The sequence below is a fragment of the Typopeltis vanoorti genome, chromosome 1 (assembly GCF_054136105.1).
Source record: "Typopeltis vanoorti isolate ZY-2024b chromosome 1, IOZ_Tvanoo_1.0, whole genome shotgun sequence".
NCBI classification, from domain to species: Eukaryota; Metazoa; Arthropoda; class Arachnida; order Uropygi; family Thelyphonidae; genus Typopeltis; species Typopeltis vanoorti.
Genome location: NC_143549.1, coordinates 113,391,643 through 113,413,937, shown reverse-complemented (window position 1 = coordinate 113,413,937; position 22,295 = coordinate 113,391,643). Strand labels below are relative to the sequence as shown.

General features: G+C 35.4%; 1 protein-coding gene across 1 annotated transcript in view; it reads left to right on the top strand.

Moving 5' to 3' along the window:
• PpD3 (protein phosphatase D3) overlaps positions 1-22,295 on the top strand; it is a 258,573-nt gene that overhangs the window by 40,834 nt on the left and 195,444 nt on the right. The window lies entirely within an intron of this gene.

Genomic DNA, 22,295 nt, shown 5'->3' with positions numbered 1-22,295 from the left:
ACCTGGATAATTAAGATGGAAGCTTGTCCTTAGGAGTGAGGAAGGTGGAGATTTTTCTGAACGGTCGAAAGGCAACAAAAATATTTAGTGGTTTTAAAACTTTTGCTATACGTTTGCTAATGCCTTGTACATAAGGGATAGGAATTGCCGTTATTTCTTCTGTATTTGAAGAGGAAGACATATTAAAACTATTCAAAGCTCTTTTGATGAAGGAATTCTTATATCCATTAGAAAGAAGAAGTAATATATTGCAGTTCTTTCTGTAATAGATCATCTGAAGAACAAAAGGATTCGGCCTGATGAACCAGTGTTTTAATAGTTCCTGCCTTTTGACTGGGATGGTGATTCAGCATGGATATAATGGCCTGTATGAGTCTTCTTTCTATAGACTGAGAAATGTAGGATACCATCTGGTTGGTGAAGAATTAAAAGATCTAAAAAGGCTAGCTGCTTATTTGATTCTACTTCTAGGGTAAACTGGATCCTTTGATGAAGTGCATTTAACTTAGTGAGAAACCGTTGAAGTTTATCAAAAGAGCCATTCCATATAGCAAAAATGTCATCAACATATCTGAACCAATGAGCAGGTCTGGAAGAAATGTTGTCAAAGATAGCGTTATTCAAAATGTTCCATAAAGAAGTTGGAGATAGCAGGAGAAAGAAGATTGCCCATTGCTGTTCCTTCAATTTGTTGATACAACTTATTTTTAAAGGAAAAATAACCAGAATGTATTACAAAATCAGATAATTTTATAATGTCTGAAGGAAATTCCTATTGCAGTAATTCAATGCTTTCATATAAAGGAACATTTGTAAATAAAGAAACAACATCTAAACTGATCATGATATCCAAAACGTCCAAATGAAGAACTGAAATTTTATTTTTGAAATCCAAGTCCAAGTAATGATTGTGAGACATACAAAAATATTTTGGGAAAATTTGGAGAAAAGAGCAAAGCTAATAATAATGGCAAATATCTGTTGGATTTCTGCTCAGGACATGGACTGGTTATTACTAACACCATGTTCCAACATAAAAATGTGCACAAATTCACATGGAGAGAAGAGGCTAGGAATAAGAAAAGTCTCACTGACTATGTTATTGTTGATAGTGATGTTTTCTCCTTGGTGCAGGACACCAGAGTGTACAGAGGATTTGAAATTGGAAGTGATCACTATTTAGTCTTGAGCAGGATAAAATTGAATTTCAAATTGAAAAGAATAACATGTAAGAAAGTTTTAAAGCGAATAAAAGTTGAGCAGCTCTCAGATGTAAACTGTAGACTAAAATACAGAAATATTATTGAAAAGAAAATGAAAGAGTTTGAGAACAGGAATCAAACCTTGGAGATTCACTGGCAAACTCTGAAGGAAACATTGATTGATTCTACCAGAGAGGCATGTGGTGAGGTTGTGTGCAAAGATAAAAAAATCAGAACTCCCTGGTGGACACAGGAAGTTAAAGAGGCAGTGAAGGAAAAGAAGAAAGCATATCAAAAGTTCCTGGCAAATAAGTCAGCTTTTACTCTTACAGAATACAGAGACAAATGTAAGAAAGCTAAACAGTGTGTAAAACTAGCTAAACAAAAGTCATGGGAGGACTTTGGCAAGAATATAGAAAATAAATATCAAGAAGGTGGCAAAATATTCTGGAGGTTGTTGAAGAAGCTTAGGAATGGAGGAAAGAGTGCTGTAAAAGGAATTAGAGATGATAAAGGTGAAATGAAAACAGGAGAAAAAGATATCCTTGAAGTATGGAGTAATTACTTTGAAAAACTGCTAAATGAAACAAGCAGTGATGACAGCACAGTGATAAAAAAACACTGACCAGGCATGCAGTCAGGAATACATATCCATACTTGAAGTAGAAAAAGCCATCAAAGGCTTGAAATGTGGAAAGGCAGCAGGAGTAGATGATATTCAACCAGAAATGCAAATGCTGAAGTATGGTGGTATAAGAGTCTTACAGTGGCTGCACTGCATAGTTCAGAAAGCCTGGACAGAGGGACGAATTCCCGATGATTGGAGTAGAGCTCTCATAGTACCCATATATAAAAAGGGAAATAAAACTGCATGTGAGAATTACAGAGGTATTTCCCTACTGAGTGTTCCTGGCAAGATCTATGCAAGTATACTTGAGAAACGGTTGAGAAGAATTGTGGAAGAAAAGCTTGGTGAAGAACAAGCAGGATTCAGGCCAAATAGAGGCTGTCAGGATCAGATCTTCACTTTACGACAAATAGTCGAGAAAGCATGGGAATATAACAAAGATCTGTATTTAAGTTTTGTCGATCTGGAAAAGGCTTATGACAAGGTGCCAAGAGAGAAGCTATTCAGTACGCTGCAGTTATATGGTGTCAATGGGGCATTATATCAAGCAATACTTAGTCTTTATTTGAGTTGTAAGTCAGCAGTTAGAATTGAAGGAAGTACAGGAAGATGGTTTAATGTTAAATCTGGTGTGAGACAAGGATGTACATTATCCCCTCTGTTATTCATTATCTATATGGATCACATTATGAAGGAATGTGGTATTAAACCTGATATCAAAATTGGAGATGTTAATGTCAGCTCTTTGCTTTATGCGGATGATGTTATACTTCTAAATAAATCTGCTACAAGTCTGCAAGATTCTCTGACTAAATTGAATAGCTGTTGTAATAGATATGGTATGAAGGTCAGCAATAAAAAGACAAAGACAATGAAAATAGGCAGAATCATTGAAAATGTCAACTGTGTTGTGAATGGAGAACCTTTGGAACAAGTAAAACATTTCAGCTACTTAGGCACAATTTTTACTGAAGATGGTAAACTAAATATAGAAATAGACAACAGAATCAGCAAAGCTGGTATCGTGGGAAGTCAATTGAATAAATTCATATGGAATAAGAAAGAAATTAGTCGGAACACTAAATTAGCTGTATACAAGACTGTGTTCAAACCAATTTTAACTTATGGATCTGAGAGCTGGGTCAGAAGATAACACTTGACCAAAGACTAGAGACCGCAGATATGAGAGTCCTGAGAAAGATTAGAGGCGTGAACAGATGGCATCAATGGCAATATCATAATAAAAATGAGGATATTAGGAAAGAACTTGACATTGTCAGCATCCAGGAATGCGTTAGCAGAGCTAATCTCAGATGGTATGGTCACTTAAATAGAATGGGAGAGGAAAGATTAGTAAAACAAGTGTTCTCTGCCAGGGTGGCAGGAAAACGACCCAGAGGAAGACCAAGATATAGGTGGATTGATACGGTACAAAGTGCCTTAGACGATAGAAATATAAGATCTGATAATGTTGGAGTCTTGACAAGTAACAGACTGATTTGGAGGAAAATTATAGATAGGAAGTTAGTAATGATGTAATTTTTTCATGTAGTACTGTCATATCCTGTACACCCCTTGAGGGTACATGGCAGGAATTTGATGATGATGATGAAGTATTTTTTATATAAGTATCTGTTCTTCTAGTTGAAGAAGTGAGTAAATTTCATAAAAAATTTTAAATTTTGTAAGTGGGACAACCTATACAATCTACAACTGGCCTCAATCGAATGCCTTGTTTATGAACTTTCGGAAGACCATACAATCTTGGTGGACGACCGAAGAAGGTTTTAAGATTTTTCTTTTGATCTTCATTCCATGTAGATACATTATCTATAAGAGAATTAAGTTTCTTCAATTGACTCCCGGTAGGATCTGATGTAAGAGGCCTATAAGTTGAATAGTCGCGGAGTAATAGAGACATTTTTCTCTCATATTCCTTCCTAACTTGAATAACTACAGCCTTCCCTTTGTCAGCTTTTGTAATAATTAAATTATTGTTATTCTTAAGTGATTTCAATGCTTTAAATTCAGAGTAAGAAAGATTAGGACGTGGAGGTTTGGCGTTAAAAAGAATTTTCGCACATTCGAAACGTAACCTGTTGGCTGTTTTTTGGGATAAGGATTGAATACCTGTGTCTATGTTATGAAAAAAATTCATCAGGGGCACCTTATTCGGAGCAATGAATAAGGTGCCCCTGAATAACGGCGAAATCATATCCTTTTGATAAAACAAAACATTCACTGTCTGTTAGTGGACGTCCTTCAATTATCTGGGATTCGTCCCTCTGTCCAGGCCATCTGAACTATGCAGTTCAGCCACTGTAAGACTCTTATATCTCCATAATTGAGCATTTCTGGTCAAATATCATCTACTCCAGCTGCCTTTCCACATTTTAGGTTTTTGATGGCTTTTTCTACTTCAAGTATGGATATGCATTCCTGTTTGCATGCCAGTTGAGTGCTTTTACCACTGTTCTGTCACTAATTGTTTCATTTAACAATTTTAGCATTCATTGATGATGAGGTCATCATCAGGAAGACATACATATGCACAGGATACAAACTACATGATACTAAGTCAGCTAAATCTAAATGCTTTGTTTGCTGATAATGCAAAATTAGGTAGAGTAATAATTAATCAAGACGATATTGAGAGCTTGCAGGACGATTTAAATAGGCTGTCAGTATGGACAGAAGTTAATGGGTGTCAGTTTAATGTCGAGAAATGTAAAGTTATGCACTTTGGGATAAATAGGTTATAAGCTGTTTATCACATTGATGGCACTGCACTCCAGAAAATAGATAAAACTAGAGATTTAGGGGTGGTAGACAGAGTTTAGAGGACATATTGCTAAGGTAGCACATAAGATTACTGGCTAGTGAAGAACATATTAACAAGTAAGGATAAGGAAGTTGTAATTCCTCTTTATAAGGCCTTGATCCACATCTGGATTACTGTGCTCAAGTCTTGTCCCTTGGGTTTGTTGGGATGTGGAAGCAATGGAGAGGATTCAGAGGCGAGTGACCAAGATGGTGAGTGACCTGTGGAATGTGTCCTATGACGATACATTGAAGGTGTGTGGATTGCAGAAGTTGGTTGCTAGGAGAAAAAGAGGGAATACGATAAAATCATTTAAATTGCTTCAAGGATTTTATAGGATAGTTGCAGTGGAAATATTTCAGTATTTGGTTAGAGGTACCAGAACAAGGGATCATCGCTGGAAGTTGAGTAAAGGTGTGGTCGGTAGGGGTGTGAGAACTAGATTTTTTGCTTGGAGAATGGTGAATGAGTGGAATGGGTTGCAAAGTCATTTGTGATTGCTTTTTCTGTTAATGGGTTCAAGGAGATTTATGATAGATTGGGTCTCCCACGATGAGCCTTCAGACTCCATGGAGGTGCCCATATAATAATAACGATAATAATACTTACACCATACAACAAGGATACTTTTTCTCCAGTTTTCATGTCACCTTTATCATTTCTAATTCCATTTACAGCACTCTTTCCTCCATTTCTGAGCCTTTTCATCAATCTTCAGAATATCTTGCCACCTTCTTGATATTTATTTTTATGTTCTTACCAGTCTTCCCATGACTTTTGTTTAGCTCATTTTACACAATGTTTAGCTTTCTTACATTTGGCTCTGTGTTCTCTAAGGCACAAGCTGACTTATTTGCCATGAACTTTTGATATGCTTTCTTCTTTTCCTTCATTGCCTCTCTAACTTTCCGTGTCCACTAACATCTCACTAACATGATTTTACCTCACACAGGAAAAACATCTTTCATCAAGAACAGTAAACATTTTATTGAGAAGGTAAAAGATATTTACATTGGACTTTCAGACATCTTAGCAAGTTCGGACGTTATCAGCCTATTTACAGATGTTCCGAGAAACGAAACTGTGAATCTCTTTGAAGACCTCTTTCCTCCGGACATCATAAATCTTTATAAACATTGTATAAATAATACTTTTTTCATGTATCAAGACAAATTTTGGGAACAAAAAGAAGGATTGGCTATGGGCTCTCTCTCTCCGGCTTTAGCTAACCATTTATGGAACATTTTGAAAATAATGCTTTAATCAATTATCATAAAAAACCAAAAATTTGGCTACGCCATGTAGACGACATTTTCATCATTTGCCCAGGAACAACAGATGAACTCATTGCTTTCAAAAATTACCTGAATAATTTACATAAGAATATAAAATTTACTTTAGAACAAGAAGAACTTAGAAAACTTCCTTTTCTTGACATCCTATTAGAAGTCAATGAAAAAGATAATAAACTTTCTTTCTCAATATATAGAAAACCCACCAACACAGGAAGATTTCTTAATGCAGCCTCACACCACCACCCTTTGCAGAAAATAGGTCTAATAAAAACCCTGAGGGACAGAGCTTATAATATTTCCAGCACAGAGAAACGAAGAATCGGAATATTTAACACAGATCCTCAAAAAAAATGGTTATGAACCCAAGACTCAAAAAAATCTTCCACACACCTCCTACAAGCATCCCACAGAAACAAGATTTCAAAAACGCAATCACACTTCCATATATCAAGAATGTTACAGACAAAATGGCTAAATTACTAAACAAACATAACATCAAAGTAGCCTTTCTGCAGCTGGAAAAAATTTCAAGATTTCTATATCCCCCGAAACCTCCACATCATCCTTTAAAAAAAAAAACAGGTGTTTATAAAATATATTATATTGTTCTTGCAGCATCTGCTACGTAGGACAGACAGGAAGATCTGGGGAAATATGCATGAACAAACACCAAAAGGATGTACAAAACAGAAGAGAACACAAATCAGGTCTAGCTTTCTATACCACTTCCACTGGCCACAATGTATTCTGGCAGAAAACAAACATGCCTTATATAGAAAAAAACTGTTACATAAGGAAATTTAAAGAAGCTGCAAACATGCTTAGAATACCAAGTTTGGTCAGCTTTGATAAAAAAAAAAAAAAAATATACCCCAGTCAGACCTCGGACATTATGATCGTGAACAACAGAACGTGGCGTCATCCAGCATTGTTTAAACTTAGCACTGCTTTGAATCTGAATTCTGATTTTTTTAATTTTATAAACAATCAGATGGCTACAACTGTATAGTATGAACTATTAATTTCTCTTTTTTGTTGTTTTAACTTTCAGTTACCTTTTACCCCTGAAGATGTAAGTCAAACAACTTACGAAACTTGTTGGGTTTTATTTCTTTATTGTGCTTTTAGCTTAATTAAAAAAAAATGTGGTCCAATTACCAGAATATGCCTTATGAACTTCTAAACCACAGAAACCTCCATTTACAATAACATTTTGTATTTATTGCTCAGAAAGATGTCACCAGTTTTTGTCTTTTTTGTTTCAGTCACCCCTATTATGTCAATCTGGTATTGATCCAATTCCTCAGCTAGCTTCATTTCTTTGCCATTCAGTCTTGTTATGTTCATAGTACCGATTTTGAACTCTGTCGATGTTGAATTGGGGTTATGTTTCAGGATTTGTTCGAGTAGCTGACTTTTCGCTGTTCACCCTGATTCCCCTGTCAAAAACAACGGGGGACCTTTTTTAACCAGGCGATGCCCCAGCTGACATGAAATTCTGTCATGTTGTACCATCGTATATTGTGGTTTAAGCCAATACGAATACAATTTGGTTGGCTAATCCAAATTGCCAGCATATCCTCATTTGTTCAATATACAGATAGATATCTAACAGGGTATACCACAAGAAGGTGAGGATTGGACATTAATTGAGAAGCCCTGATTGGTTCTCTGCATTCCTTTAAAGGCTGTGTGGAGGTCTCCTCTCAGTTATACTGCTTTGATACTTAAGCATCCCTTCTCAAAAACTTTCATATTTTTATTATTTTTAATGATTTCTTTTATTTTTCTATTAAATGATCAGATTTCATGTGTCATTCTTTTTCTGATTATTTTTTATAATTCTGAATATTCTTTTGAATTTCCTATGGTAGCATCTCCTTTTAAATCTTTGTATTTTCTTTACAAATCTAACAATACTTTCAAAACAGTTTCTTTTGAAAGTTTATCATTTCTTGTATGGGAAATAATTCCACCATTGTTGTGAGAGATATTAATTATAGTATTGCTCTGTGTTTGATTTATCTCATCTAGGTTATCTTCTTTTTCCTCCTGCTCTCTATGAATTTATTTGAAGGTTCCCTTTTCTTCTTATTCCTTCCCTCATCTTTTACCTTGCTGTGTCGTGGATTTTCTACTTTTAATCACTACTGTATCTCGAGGATAAGGTGGTTAGTCCTATGCCTCCTGCTGGGCCCTCTGTCTGTAGATGCGTGTGTTCACTGGCTGGATTTCCTGTTTGGGAGGGGGGGGGACAAAAATCCCGATTTTCTGGATGAAAAACCCTGTACCTATGTATGAGACAGACTAACTCACCCTTAGTCAAAAGACCAGATAAAGTCCTCACGTCACTGACAGGAATTGAACCCAGGTCTTTCCGAACAAAGGACTTTGTCTATGACTGAGCTAGGAAGTCTCTGAAGGTTCTCTTTTAAAGCAGCTTAATATCTACTTTTTTTCAAGTTTTCAATTCTTGAAGTTTATTGCATTGAACTTCTGTTTGATTAGTTTATTTCTTTTCCACTTTTTATTAATTATAATTTTAGATTTTGCCATTTTGTCATCACTACCTATATTAAAATTGTGTAAATCTGTTACATCATTTATAGAATGTCTTCTGTTTGTTATTACAAGATTTGTTTTTATTAAAGGTCTGGCTGGTTTGGACTTCATGTCCATTGATCTTTTATTAAAGAGCGAGTTCATAATAAAGAGTCTGGTTTCTTCACTAAATCATAGCAGTCTTTCTCCTCTTTCATTCCTCTTCCCCATGGCAACCTTTCCTATTGAATTAGGTTATTATTGTTTGCCCCTATTTTTGAATTTAAGTTGCCCATGATAATTATATAAAATTCATTACTGTAATTTAAAGTTTAAACTTTTGGACCAGGTTGGTATAAAATTCTTTGACTTCTTCATCTGGGTGATCTGTAGTTGGGGCATAAACTTGAACAATTTTAATTTGATATCTTTTATTTACAGATAGAATTCGTGTGTAGAGGCTTAAGTGCTGTGAGGACATCATGTTGTGGAGGCTTAATGGATTTTTTACAACACTCAAAAAGAATTAAAATAGAATTTAATACTTCCTATATTTTGTTCTAGTCACTAGGACATCTACGGGGATTACAAAAACAATTAATGTAACATGCACACACAAATCTTACAATACTAAGCCCAACCACGTGGGTGACACTAAAGTCCCATCTAGGTGGAACACCCTCTATGGGTGGTAGTAGGTGGTCTGGAATGTAAGGTGGGACCTCTAGTGATGAGTGTTTCCCAAATCTTCAGAAGCTTAATGCAACCGTATTTATTAAGATTTGGTTGGTTTCTGAGAGCTGCTGCTACTTCTAAGAAAAGTCTCTCTTTCTTGAATTTGCTGTCGTGGAGCATGGTGGTTTTCTTCCATGATACTCTGTGGGTGGTGTCCAAAACATGGTCAGCCAAGCCTGAATGGCCATAGTTATGTTTACAGATGTAAGACTTGTGTTCCTCCAGGCGGATGGATGCTGATCTGCCTGTCTGTCCAAAGTACGCCAGCTTATAGGAACAGGGTACTTTATAAACTCCAGGCAGAGAGAGAGGAGGGAGCTGATCTTTCGTAGAACAGATAAGGGTAGCAATTTTGCGGTAGGGCTTATATGCTGTGTGTAGGTTGTACTTTTTTAGTTTCTTGGCTATTTTTTCGGATGTGCCACGGATGTAGGGTATGGTGATGGCATTTTTAAAATCTTGTTGACGAGAAGGACGGGGAATGGGGGAGGAACTGATTATTTTTTTGATACTGTGTTCGCTGTAGCACACTTTCCTCTCCAATGGCTACAGCGAACACAGTATCAAAAAAATAATCAGTTCCTCCCCATTTCCCATCCTTCTCGTCAACAAGATTTTAAAAATGCCATCACAATACCCTACATCCGTGGCACATCCGAAAAAATAGCCAAGAAACTAAAAAAGTACAACCTACACACAGCATATAAGCCCTACCACAAACTTGCTACCCTTATCTGTTCTACGAAAGATCAGCTCCCTCCTCTCTCTTTGTCTGGAGTTTATAAAGCCCTGTTCCTGTAAGCTGGCGTACTTTGGACAGACAGGCAGATCAGCATCCATCCGCCTGGAGGAACACAAGTCTTACATCTGTAAACATAACTATGACCATTCAGGCTTGGCTAACCATGTTTTGGACACCACCCACAGAGTATCATGGAAGAAAACCACCATGCTCCACCACAGCAAATTCAAGAAAGAGAGACTTTTCTTAGAAGCAGCAGCAGCTCTCAGAAACCAACCAAATCTTAATAAATAGGGTTGCATTAAGCTTCCGAAGATTTGGGAAACACTCATCACCAGTGGTTCCACCTTACATTCCAGGCCACCTACTACTGCCCATAGAGGGCGCTCCACCTGGATAGGACTTTAGTGTCACCCACGTGGTTGGGCTTAGTATTGTAAGATTTGTGTGTGCATGTTACATTAATTGATTTTGTAATCCCTGTAGATGTCTTAGTGACTAGGACAAAATATAGGAAGTATTAAATTCTATTTTAATTCTTTTTGAGTGTTGTAAAAAATCCATTAAGCCTCCAACATGATATTTACAGATAGGCCTATTTCTACTAGGTTAATATTTCTTTCATGTAGATTATATTATCTTTTAGTTTTTTATGTATTAGAAAACCTATGCCACCAGTGCAAGTGTTATTCTCTCTATTTTGTAATTTAATTAGATACTTGATTATTATTATTATTACTACGACACCTCCAGGGAGTCCAATGACTCATCGAGGGAGGGCACCCACTCAATCCACCAACTACAATGAACCGCAACCACTCCAACGCCATCTACCGCCCAATACTAGTATCTTTCAGACAGTCGCAAACATCCATGCCCACGGTGGGATTCGAACCGCAGCGTTTTTGCTGGAGAGCAGATACGCTAACCACTTGGCCAGCCATGCCAGCATACTCCCTTCTTCTTCACACTTCCAAGAGTCCGTTCACATCCCATTTAATTTTTCCAGTCTCTCTCAATAGCTCTTCCAGTCAGGTTTCACCTTGAAAAGATCTACAATTGTAAGTTATAAATAAAAGATGCTAAGTAATTATATTCTTGGTTTCATCCTTTATCCAAGTGTAGGCATACCTCCAAAAACTCTGACTGATCCACAAGATCACTCTGAATCTCACTGAGTAACCCTACAGGATGATTACTAAACTCATTAATGTCATCAGTGGGAGCCAAACTCATAAGAGATACCATGGTTGAAGTAATACTGAAGTCATATTTCCCATATACAGTAGTCAAAAGGTGTTACAGCTTATTACTAAAATATTCTGGATTAGAGATAGATGTTGAAAGTTTTTCCACATGTTTTTTTTTACTATAAATTAAAGATGCCAAGAAATGATATTCTTGGTTTCATCCTTTATCCAAGTGTAAGCAAACAAAGTTTGCTCATGAAGTTCACGACTGGGCTATTTGTATATAGAGGCTAATGACTTTACACCAATTGCCTTAAATCCCATAATGCATCACACACACACACACCCTTCCGAAATCTCTTTTGGGTCGCTCCCACTGATGAGACTTCAAAGGTCGAAACTGATCTTGGTAGTGGCTCTAACCACAATGGATAGCATTATATATTTCTGTAAGGAATTTGATGGTGATTTTTAAGAACACCTTTCAATTCTAAAACCACATCTAATGTTTTTGAATTTGCTGTTTGAAGTGTAGTGATTTTTCTCCATTTGGTTCTGTGATATTGTCCTTGACATGGTCCATACTTATCGTGGCATCTGATAATTATTTTATTCTTCTGGGCAGATGTTGGCTGTTCTTTTTCTGTACATAACACTCACTTGCTGATTCAAGGAGCTCTGTACACTCCCTGTTTTTTGTGAGAAATTAACATTCTACTTTGTTGTAGAATGTTCATTTTTCAGTTGGATTCACTGATGTTGAGGACTATAATAATATTAATCCTCTTATCTGTTCTAATAACTTTTTTTCCCATATATTTCTGAAAGCAGTGAATTGGCTTATCGAAAGTTTTCTTTTATGAGATTTGGTAAGGATGTTGGCCACATCAAGTCTGATATTATACAACTGATGCTAAGAAATAAAAAAAACTATGAACCTAGCATCAGACTGGCACCAGTGAATTTGATAGGTATGAGAAACATTCCAAAAGTAATGCCTCCATTGTTTCTACCATAAAGAAAAGAAATGTCAGTGAAATAAAAAATGAAAGATAGTTCGAAGTCTCTCCTTTATTTCAATATACTATTTCTTAGTATATCTCCTTCATTTTCACTGCATGTTCTCAAGCAAGACCTAGCACCAGAGAATTATATAGGTATGAGGGACATTCCAAAAGTATTGTCTCCATTGCAATAGCTTCCCATACAGAAATGTCAGTGAAATAAAAAATGAAAGATAGTTTGAAGTCTCTCTTTTATTTTTATACACTATTTCTCAGTATATTTCCTTCCTTTTCAATGCAATTTCTCTAGCAAGTGATGTGACTGTCATTGTTGTCATACCATTTTCTTATTTCTGTTTTGACCTTTTTGTTATGATCAAAATTGGATATCTTTCAGAGACATCTTCAATTTAGGAAAACTTAAAATAACTTTAAACAATTTAGGGAAGAAGTCCCATATAGTGAAGTCCAGAATATAGGGAGGGTATCGCACAACTTTGTTTCACTTCAATAGCTGGTGAAAAGATTAGATTTGAAACTTCTTCCCTACATTCTAGACTTTGCTCCACTAGACTTCTGGTTACTCCCTAAATTGAAAACATATCTGAAGAGTATCTTCATTTTGAAAATGATAAAATGACAAAGCAGAGGCTCCAAAAACATCCCGAAGCATTTTACTACAGCTTTGAAAAACTTGTTACATGGTGGAGAAACCATATTGAAAGGGAAATTATGTCGAGAAATAGTGTATTAATTAAAAAAAAAAAAATAGACAGTTTGATGTTTATATTTTCAGAGGGACACCCAACTTTAAAGGAAATACTAGTACACTATTGAAAATATAAGCAGTAATTTCATGCAAGATTATATAATGCCTTGAAAATGCTTATGCAATTTGAAAAAATATTTTCATATTTTCTCATTTTAGCAAACATAGAACCTTGCTATAATCATTTGTAAACTCAATTCATAAAAATTTGTGTGTTTTCTAAAAAATTCAGCTGTGATGATTAATAAAGTCCTATTGTGCCCACATACTGCAGCAGAATGTTGATGTGTGAAAATCAGATTGAGCTGGGTTGGTTACAGAATTTGGATGATCTGTAAGGTTAGTGGATATTCATTTGTTATGCTGATTTCATTGGGGAAGAGGATCTAGTAACTTCTAAAGTCAGAACTATCCCACTGGCTTCTAGAGTTTTTTCAGTTATTCTAAGTACCTCACGTCACATCCTTTATTTTAATAATTATCTGTCATATAATTTAATGGTTCATTAGAAGGCTAAATGCTTCATATGACACTGTTCATGAAAATTGTATCACCAACAGCAAGTATTTTTGATGGCTTGTAAGGAAATTACTCTAAAAGTGTTGTCACAGTTAATTTAAACTGATAATATTTGATCAAAGAAATGATATATAGACATGCTTTGATATTTGTAATGATCTTATGGTATTTTTGGCATCTTCACCAAAAAATGAAACAAGATATTTATTAATTTTTGATGTTTTGCTGGAGTTCACACCGGCTTCTTCAGAGCACAAACAGTTCAAATTGTAACGACCAAAAGAATTAAAGTTCTGTTTTTGTACCCTGTAATGTTGGAATAAAAGAGATGTTTATAGCTGTTGAAATTCTTAAAATAACTCTGTTTCAACTTTTAGTTAATCATTACAGTTATATTTTTATGGACAGGTTATGATGTCAGCAGACTGGTTAACAGATTGCTTCGTTATTTTTGTTGACTCCAAAAATAGTCTTTCCGACTTGTAGTGACTTATATTTAACATTAATACTAATAAGTCATTACATGTTATTCTAGATTCCTGCTTATTTTCTTAGTTTTCATCACTTTATTGCTGATTTTCATACCAAGATTGTTATGACAGTTATTCTAAAGTGCTAAAGATGTGTGCTGAATTTATTTAAAGTATAAAATCTGCATAAAGTAAGGAGCTGAGATAAATATTTTAAATTTTAATAACCATCTTCATGTACTTCAGCTCCAGCAGCCTATTTACAACAATTAATAAGGTATTTATTTATTTTTGATATTTTGCTGGAGTTCACACTGGCATCTTCAGAGCACAAACAGTTCAAATTGTAATGGCCAAAAGAACTAAAGTTCTATTTTTGCACCCTGTAATGTTGGAATAAAAGAGATGTTTATAGCTGTTGATGTTGTTCTTAAAATAACTCTGTTTCAACTTTTAGTTAATCACTACAGCTATACTTTTGTGGACAGGCTAAGATGTCAGCAGATTGGTTAACAGATTGCTTCGTTATTTCTGTTGACTCCAAAAATAGTCTTTCAGACTTGTAGTGACTTATATTTATACAGATAAATCTAATCTTGTTTGAAGGAATGCAAGTTCATTTGATGTGCCATAAGGATGGTAGTAAATTTATTTTTTGCATAATCTTGTGTTAAGTGACCATATAGAATTTTATCTATTTTATAAGGGTTATAGTCATCATCAAATTCCTGATATGCACCCTCAGGTAGAAAGGCTACTGTGGTAGTATTAACAAGTTTAGGTTTAGATCATTACTAGCTTCCTATTAATTTCATCCACATTGATCTTCTCTTTATCTCTGCTCTCTAGTATGGGTGTATCTAACATGTTAGTCTTCTAAGGCACTTTTAACTCCATCAGTCCACTTAGATCTTGGACATGTTATTTTTTTTTCTTCCTACCGCACTGGCACCAAACATCTGTTTTGCTTGTTACTACTCTGTTTAAGTGAACATATCTATTAGCAGAGTGAACAGATTGCATCAGCTGTTTTATTTCTAATCAAGCTTTCCCATCCATAAGTTAAAATTAGATTAAAGAATAAATTTTCATATAAATTTATTCATTTGGTTCTCCAATATAACATCTTTGTTTATTCTGTTATCTATTTTCAAATTAAATTTGTCATCTTCGCTAAAAATCTGCACCTAAATAAAATGTTTCTTACTTGTTCTGTAGAATTTCCATTACGATGCACTTAATATTTTCTAGATTCCTGCGTATTTTCTTACTTTTCATCACTTTATTGCTAATTTTCATACCAAGATTGTTATGACAGTTATTCTGAAGTGCTAAAGCTGTGTGCTGAATTTATTTAAACGTATAAAATCTACATAAAGTAAGGAGCCGAGATGAATATTTTAAATTTTAATAACCATCTTCTTGTACTTCAGCTCCAACAGCCTATTTACAACTTAACTATATTTCTATACTACCCTTGCTTAACATGGTTTTACTTAACGCAGGGTTTGATTAACACAGTGAAATTAATTGCGACAATCTCCCTTTATATGTGTACCAAGAGCTTTATTTAACATGCCTTTCAATTTACCATGCAAGCCTCGAGGAGTGTTTGATGATGACGTCATTCCTCCCATTAAGCATTAAGAGTGGGTGTATTACAAGCTCCAATTGTTCTGCTTTATTTACAAATTATGTCCTTTGTAAATTTTACAGCCCATTATTAATGTGAAAATAACAGGTGAAGCTGCAAGTGCTGATGAAGATGCTGCATCTACATTTCCTGCTGATCTGCAGAAAATTGTCAAAGAAAATGATTATGATTACCACCAAATTTTCAATGTAGATGAAACTGGCTTCTATTGGGAAAAAAAAATGCCATTTAACTTTTATATAAAAAAAAAAAGCAGCAGCACAGCCTGGCTATAAAATATCAAAAGATTGCTTAACTGTTATGCTTGGAGGGAATGCTAATAGAGATTTTAAATTGAAGCTGGAGAACCCAAGGGCTTTAAAAGGATGTAACAAGAACTCTTTACCTATAATTTGGTGAGCGAATCAGAAGGCTTGGGTTACCCAAAGCCTATTCAAAGATTGGTTTAAGTCTTATTTTTGTCTGGCAGTTGAAGCTTATGTGTTATCTAAAAGCTCTTTTGCTTTTAGATAACACACCTGGTCATCCAAATTCTCTTAATGATCTGTGTGAGAATGTGAAAGTTTTATTTTTTCCACCAAATACAACATCATTGCTACAACCCATGGACATAGCATCATTGCAACTTTCAAAGCCTGTTTTCTTAAAAAGACATTCTCAAAGGCAATAGAAACGACAACAACAGGAGAAAATGCGATTACGCCCCAAGAATTTTGGAAAAATATTAATGTTAAACACGCAATTGAAAACATTCATGATTTTTGGAAGCAAGTATCTTCTATCTGCATGAGAGATGCTTGGAAAAACCTTTTGCCAGAATGCGCTAATGACTTAGATGATTTTCAAAATCCTGTGAACAATGTGGTTGAAGAAATCGTTGCAATTGGTGAAGACCTTGATTTTGATGGTGTTGATGCAGAAGATGTTAAAGAATTATTGGATTCAAATTCAAAAGATTTCGGTGACAATGATCTTGAAATTGAACAACAATGCACATATGAAGACAAAACCACATGTTGGAGGCTTAATGGATTGTATACAGCACTCAGAAAGGATTAAAACAGAATTTAATTCTTCCTTTTCAACACTTTCCTCTCCAATGGCTACAGCGATCACAGCATTAATAAAATAATCAGGTCCTCCCCCATTCCCCGGTCTTCTTTCCAGAAAGAGTTTAGAAATGCCATCACCATACCCTACATCTGTGGCACATCCAAAAAAATAGCCAAGATTTAAAAAAAGTACAACCTACGCACAGCATTTAAGCCCCACTGCAAACTTGCTACCCTTATCCGCTCTACAAAAGATCAGCTCTCTCAGTGCCTGGGTCTATAAAGTACCCTGTTCCTGTAAAAAAACTGGCATACTTTGGACAGACAGGCAGATCAGCTACTATCTGCCTGGAGGAACACAAGTCATACATCTGCAACCATGACTATGGTCAGTCAGGCCTGGCTGACCATGTCTTGGATACAGCCCACAGGATCTCATGTAAAAAAACCACCATGCCCCACCGCAGCAAATTCAAAAGAGAGAGACTATTCTTAGAATCAGCAGCAGCTCTCAGGAATCAACCAAATCTTAACAAATATGGTTGCATTAAGCATCCTGAGATTTGGGAAATGCTTATCACCAGATGTCCCACTTTACATTCCAGGCCACCTACAACCGCCCCTAGAGGGTGCTCCACCCAGATGGGACTTTAGTGTCACCCACGTGGTTGGACTTAGTATTGTTTGTTATTTGTATTTATATTTATGTTACATTACTTTCTTTGTAATCCCTGAAGATGTCTCATTGACTGAGATGAAATATAGGAAGAATTAAATTCTGTTTTAATCCTTTCTGAGTGCTGTATACAATCCATTAAGCCTCCAACATGATGTCCTCACAGCACTTAAGCCTCTACACACGGAAGACAAAACAAATGGAATGTGAAGATGAGGTTCTAAAGGAGATAATAATCAAAGAACTGGATCGAATATTTCGCATTTTAGAATCGCTTAAGCAGCAAGTAATGGATATGGATCCAGATGTTAATTGAAGAATGCTTATTTGCCGAGGTCTAGAGAGTCATTTTGCTTGTTATTGTGGAATTTATGCTGATAAGAAAAAACTAAAACTGTTCAAACGACTCTTGATAAATTTTTTTGATAAAAAATTGCAGTAACTAATGTAGGTATAAGCATTTATTAAACATTTACTTTGTATTCATTTTTTATCTTTCCCAAAAGAGTACCATATAAAACCAATTATTAATACAGTAATCGATCATGGACGAATTGTAATTTTTACCATTAATTATTATATTTGATTAACGCAATTTTGATATACGCGGTAACATCGAGGGATTAATTAATCTCGTTAATCAAGGGATACCTGTATATTTGCTTTATATAATGTTCCATTTACATCAAATAACTGGAATGTTTGAAAAACTTTTCTCATCAACATCATCAAATTCATAATATGCACTCTCAAGGAGTGTACAAGATACTACGATAGTACTACATGAAAAGTTTACATTATTATCAACTTCCTATCAACAATTTTCCTCCATATTAGTTGAATTATTTGAAAAGTAAAATTCTGATCATGACAACCCTATTTGGCCTGAAACCAGTTTCCTCCTAAGTTACACGATTTATCTTTATTTTTCAAGTTTTCTTCTTCTCATGGCTCTACAGCGCCCAAAATGATTCTTGACCTCTTGGATTGTTACCTCCAACCTTATCTGTCCAAAACTTTACTTCTCCAGTTTGGACATTGTAATATGATGTTATCTTGACTGATGGTGTCTGTCTATCTTGTTATAGGTTTTCCTTTTGGTATTTTATCAAGAATAGGCTTGCATGAACTTTATCTGGAATGCAGTTGAGAAATTCCTTTGCAATTCTCACATTGTTTTATTTCTAATATAATGTAGGATAGGATGTTATAACATGCTGCTACCACTAACCATTCAGATTGACACATGCAAGCAGAAGACTATGACAGCTCTGCTCCATTCATCTGGAATTTGGCATTCTGACCGTGCCTTCTGAATTATGCAGTGCAGGCACTTCCAAACAGTTATTCTATCATATTTGAACATTTTTCTAGTTGAGTATCATCTATTTGCTGCCATTCCACATTTCAGATTTTTGATAGTGGAAAATATTCAAGAGAATTGTGGTCAGGTGTTGATAACTCCTGAGTGCAGTCCTCTTGAATCTTTTCTACTGCCATTCTATCACTCCTTGTTTCATTAATAATCTTTCAACGTACTTAATTTTCAATTTTCATGTCACCTTTGTAATCACTGATTCCTTTACAGTACTCTTTCCTCCATTTCTAGGTTGTTTTTTTTTTAATAGCCTTTAGAACATTTTTCCACTTTCATTATGTTTATTTCTGTATTCTTACCAAAGTCTGCCCATGATTTTTTTTTTTTTTTTTTTTTTGTTCATTAACCTTTACTATGGTTTTTTCCATTTTTTTCTGTATTCTCTCAGAGCAAATGCTCACCTCCTTGCTGGGAAAAGCTTTCTTCTTTTCTGGGGCTGTCTCTTTAACTTCTTAAGTTCACATGGAGTTCTGAGTTTTCTGTCTTTGCAAATTTTACCACTTCCTCTCTGGCTGAATTAGTCACTGTTAGTTTGCCACGAATTATTTAACATTTTATTTTCATTTGTTTGTTGGACTGTACTCATATCAGTTTTTTATTTTCTGTCCTTTTTTTTTGTTGATGACTCAAACAGGCTTTTACTTAATTGACAGTAAACTTGTTGTACGTCATGAATCATGCTAGTGATTAGCACAGATCCTGATTGCTTGTGAAGCTACTTTTAATATCTTCCTGCTTTCTGTTAATGTACTTCAGTATGATTATATATTTTGACATTCTTTTGTCTCAGAATCAGAAGAACAGTTTCTTCCAAAATATAAGTTATATTTGACACAAAATTATTTTTTATCCTTTACTAGAGTGAGCAAACAAAAATGAGAACAAAAGTTTACATATGAAGTAACTTCATAACTAGGCTACTTTATGTTGCGACAGATAATGTCACATCGAATTGTTGCAGTATCCCAAAATGGCATATCATTATTTATTAACATATTCTGAGAGAGAGAGAGAGAGATAACGAGAAAGTTAGAGGATGAATCTTAATAGATCACAGTATGGTGGCTACTCTTCTAAGCACAACATCCAGACAAAAGTCATCATCATCATCAAATTCCTGCCATGTACCCTCAAGGGGTGTACAGGATATGATAGTACTACATGAAAAAAATTACAACATTCTTAATTTCCTATCTACAATTTTTCTCCAAATCAGTCTGTTACTTGTCAACACTCCAACATTATCAGATCTTATATTTCTATCATCTAAAGCACTTTGTACCGTATCAATCCACCTATATCTTGGCCTTCCTCTGGGTCGTTTTGCTGCCAACCTGGCAGAGAACACTTGTTTTGCTAATCTTTCCTCGCCCATTCTGTTCAAGTGACCATACCACCTGAGATTAGCTCTGCTAACACGTTCCTGGATGCTGACAATGTCAAGTTCTTTCCTAATATCCTTGTTTTTAATATGATACTGCCATTGATGCCATCTGTTCACGCCTCTAATCTTTCTCCGGACTCTCATATCTGTGGTCTCTAGTCTTTGGTCAAGTGTTTTACTTCTGACCCAGCTCTCAGATCCATAAGTTAAAACTGGTTTGAACACTGTCTTGTATACAGCTAATTTAGTGTTCCGACTAATTTCTCTCTTATTCCATATGAATTTATTCAATTGACTTCCCACCATACCAGCTTTGCTGATTCTGTTGTCTATTTCTATATTTAATTTACCATCTTCAGTAAAAATCGTGCCTAAATAGCTGAAATGTTTTACTTGTTCCACAGGTTCTCCATTCACAACACAGTTGATATTTTCAATGATTCTGCCTATTTTCATTGTCTTTGTCTTTTTATTGCTGACCTTCATACCATATCTATTACAACAGCTATTCAATTTAGTCAGAGAATCTTGCAGACTTGTAGCGGATTTATTTAGAAGTATAACATCATCCGCATAAAGCAAAGAGCTGACATTAACATCTCCAATTTTGATATCATGTTTAATACCACTTTCCTTCATAATGTGATCAATATAGATAATGAATAACAGAGGGGATAATGTACATCCTTGTCTCACACCAGATTTAACATTAAACCATCTTCCTGTACTTCCTTCAATTCTAACTGCTGACTTACAACTCAAATAAAGACTAAGTATTGCTTGATATAATGCCCCATTGACACCATATAACTGCAGCGTACTGAATAGCTTCTCTCTTGGCACCTTGTCATAAGCCTTTTCCAGATCGACAAAACTTAAATACAGATCTTTGTTGTATTCCCATGCTTTCTCGACTATTTGTCGTAAAGTGAAGATCTGATCCTGACAGCCTCTATTTGGCCTGAATCCTGCTTGTTCTTCACCAAGCTTTTCTTCCACAATTCTTCTCAACCGTTTCTCAAGTATACTTGCATAGATCTTGCCAGGAACACTCAGTAGGGAAATACCTCTGTAATTCTCACATGCAGTTTTATTTCCCTTTTTATATATGGGTACTATGAGAGCTCTACTCCAATCATCGGGAATTCGTCCCTCTGTCCAGGCTTTCTGAACTATGCAGTGCAGCCACTGTAAGACTCTTATACCACCATACTTCAGCATTTGCATTTCTGGTTGAATATCATCTACTCCTGCTGCCTTTCCACATTTCAAGCCTTTGATGGCTTTTTCTACTTCAAGTATGGATATGTATTCCTGACTGCATGCTTGGATAGTGTTTTTTACCACTGTGCTGTCATCACTGCTTGTTTCATTTAGCAGTTTTTCAAAGTAATTACTCCATACTTCAAGGATATCTTTTTCTCCCGTTTTCATGTCACCTTTATCATCTCTAATTCCTTTTATAGCACTCTTTCCTCCATTCATAAGCTTCTTCAACAACTTCCAGAATATTTTGCCACCCTCTTGATATTTATTTTCTATATTCTTGCCAAAGTCCTCCCATGACTTTTGTTTAGCTAGTTTTACACAGTGTTTAGCATTCTTACATTTGTCTCTGTATTCTCTAAGAGCACAAGCTGACTTATTTGACAGGAACTTTTGGTATGCTTTCTTCTTTTCCTTCACTGCCTCTTTAACTTCCTGTGTCCACCAGGGAGTTCGATTTTTTTATCCTTACAGACAACCTCACCACATGCCTCTCTGGCAGAATTAATCAATGTTTTCTTCAGAGTTTGCCACCAAATCTCCAAGGTTTGATTCCTGTTCTCAAACTCTTTCATTTTTTCTTCAATAATCTTTGTGTATTTTAGTCTACAGCTCACATCTGAGAGCTGCTCAACTTTTATTCGCTTTAAAACTTTCTTACATGTTATTCTTTTCAATATGAAATTTAATTTTATCCTGCTCAAGACTAAATAGTGATCACTTCCAATTTCAAATCCTCTGTACACTCTGGTGTCCTGCACCAGGGAGAAAACATCACTATCAACAATAACATAGTCAATGAGACTTTTCTTATTCCTAGCCTCTACTCTCCATGTGAATTTGTGCACATTTTTATGTTGGAACATGGTGTTAGTAATAACCAGTCCATGTTCTGAGCAGAAATCCAACAGATATTTGCCATTATTATTAGCTTTGCTCTTTTCTCCAAATTTTCCCCAAATATTTTTG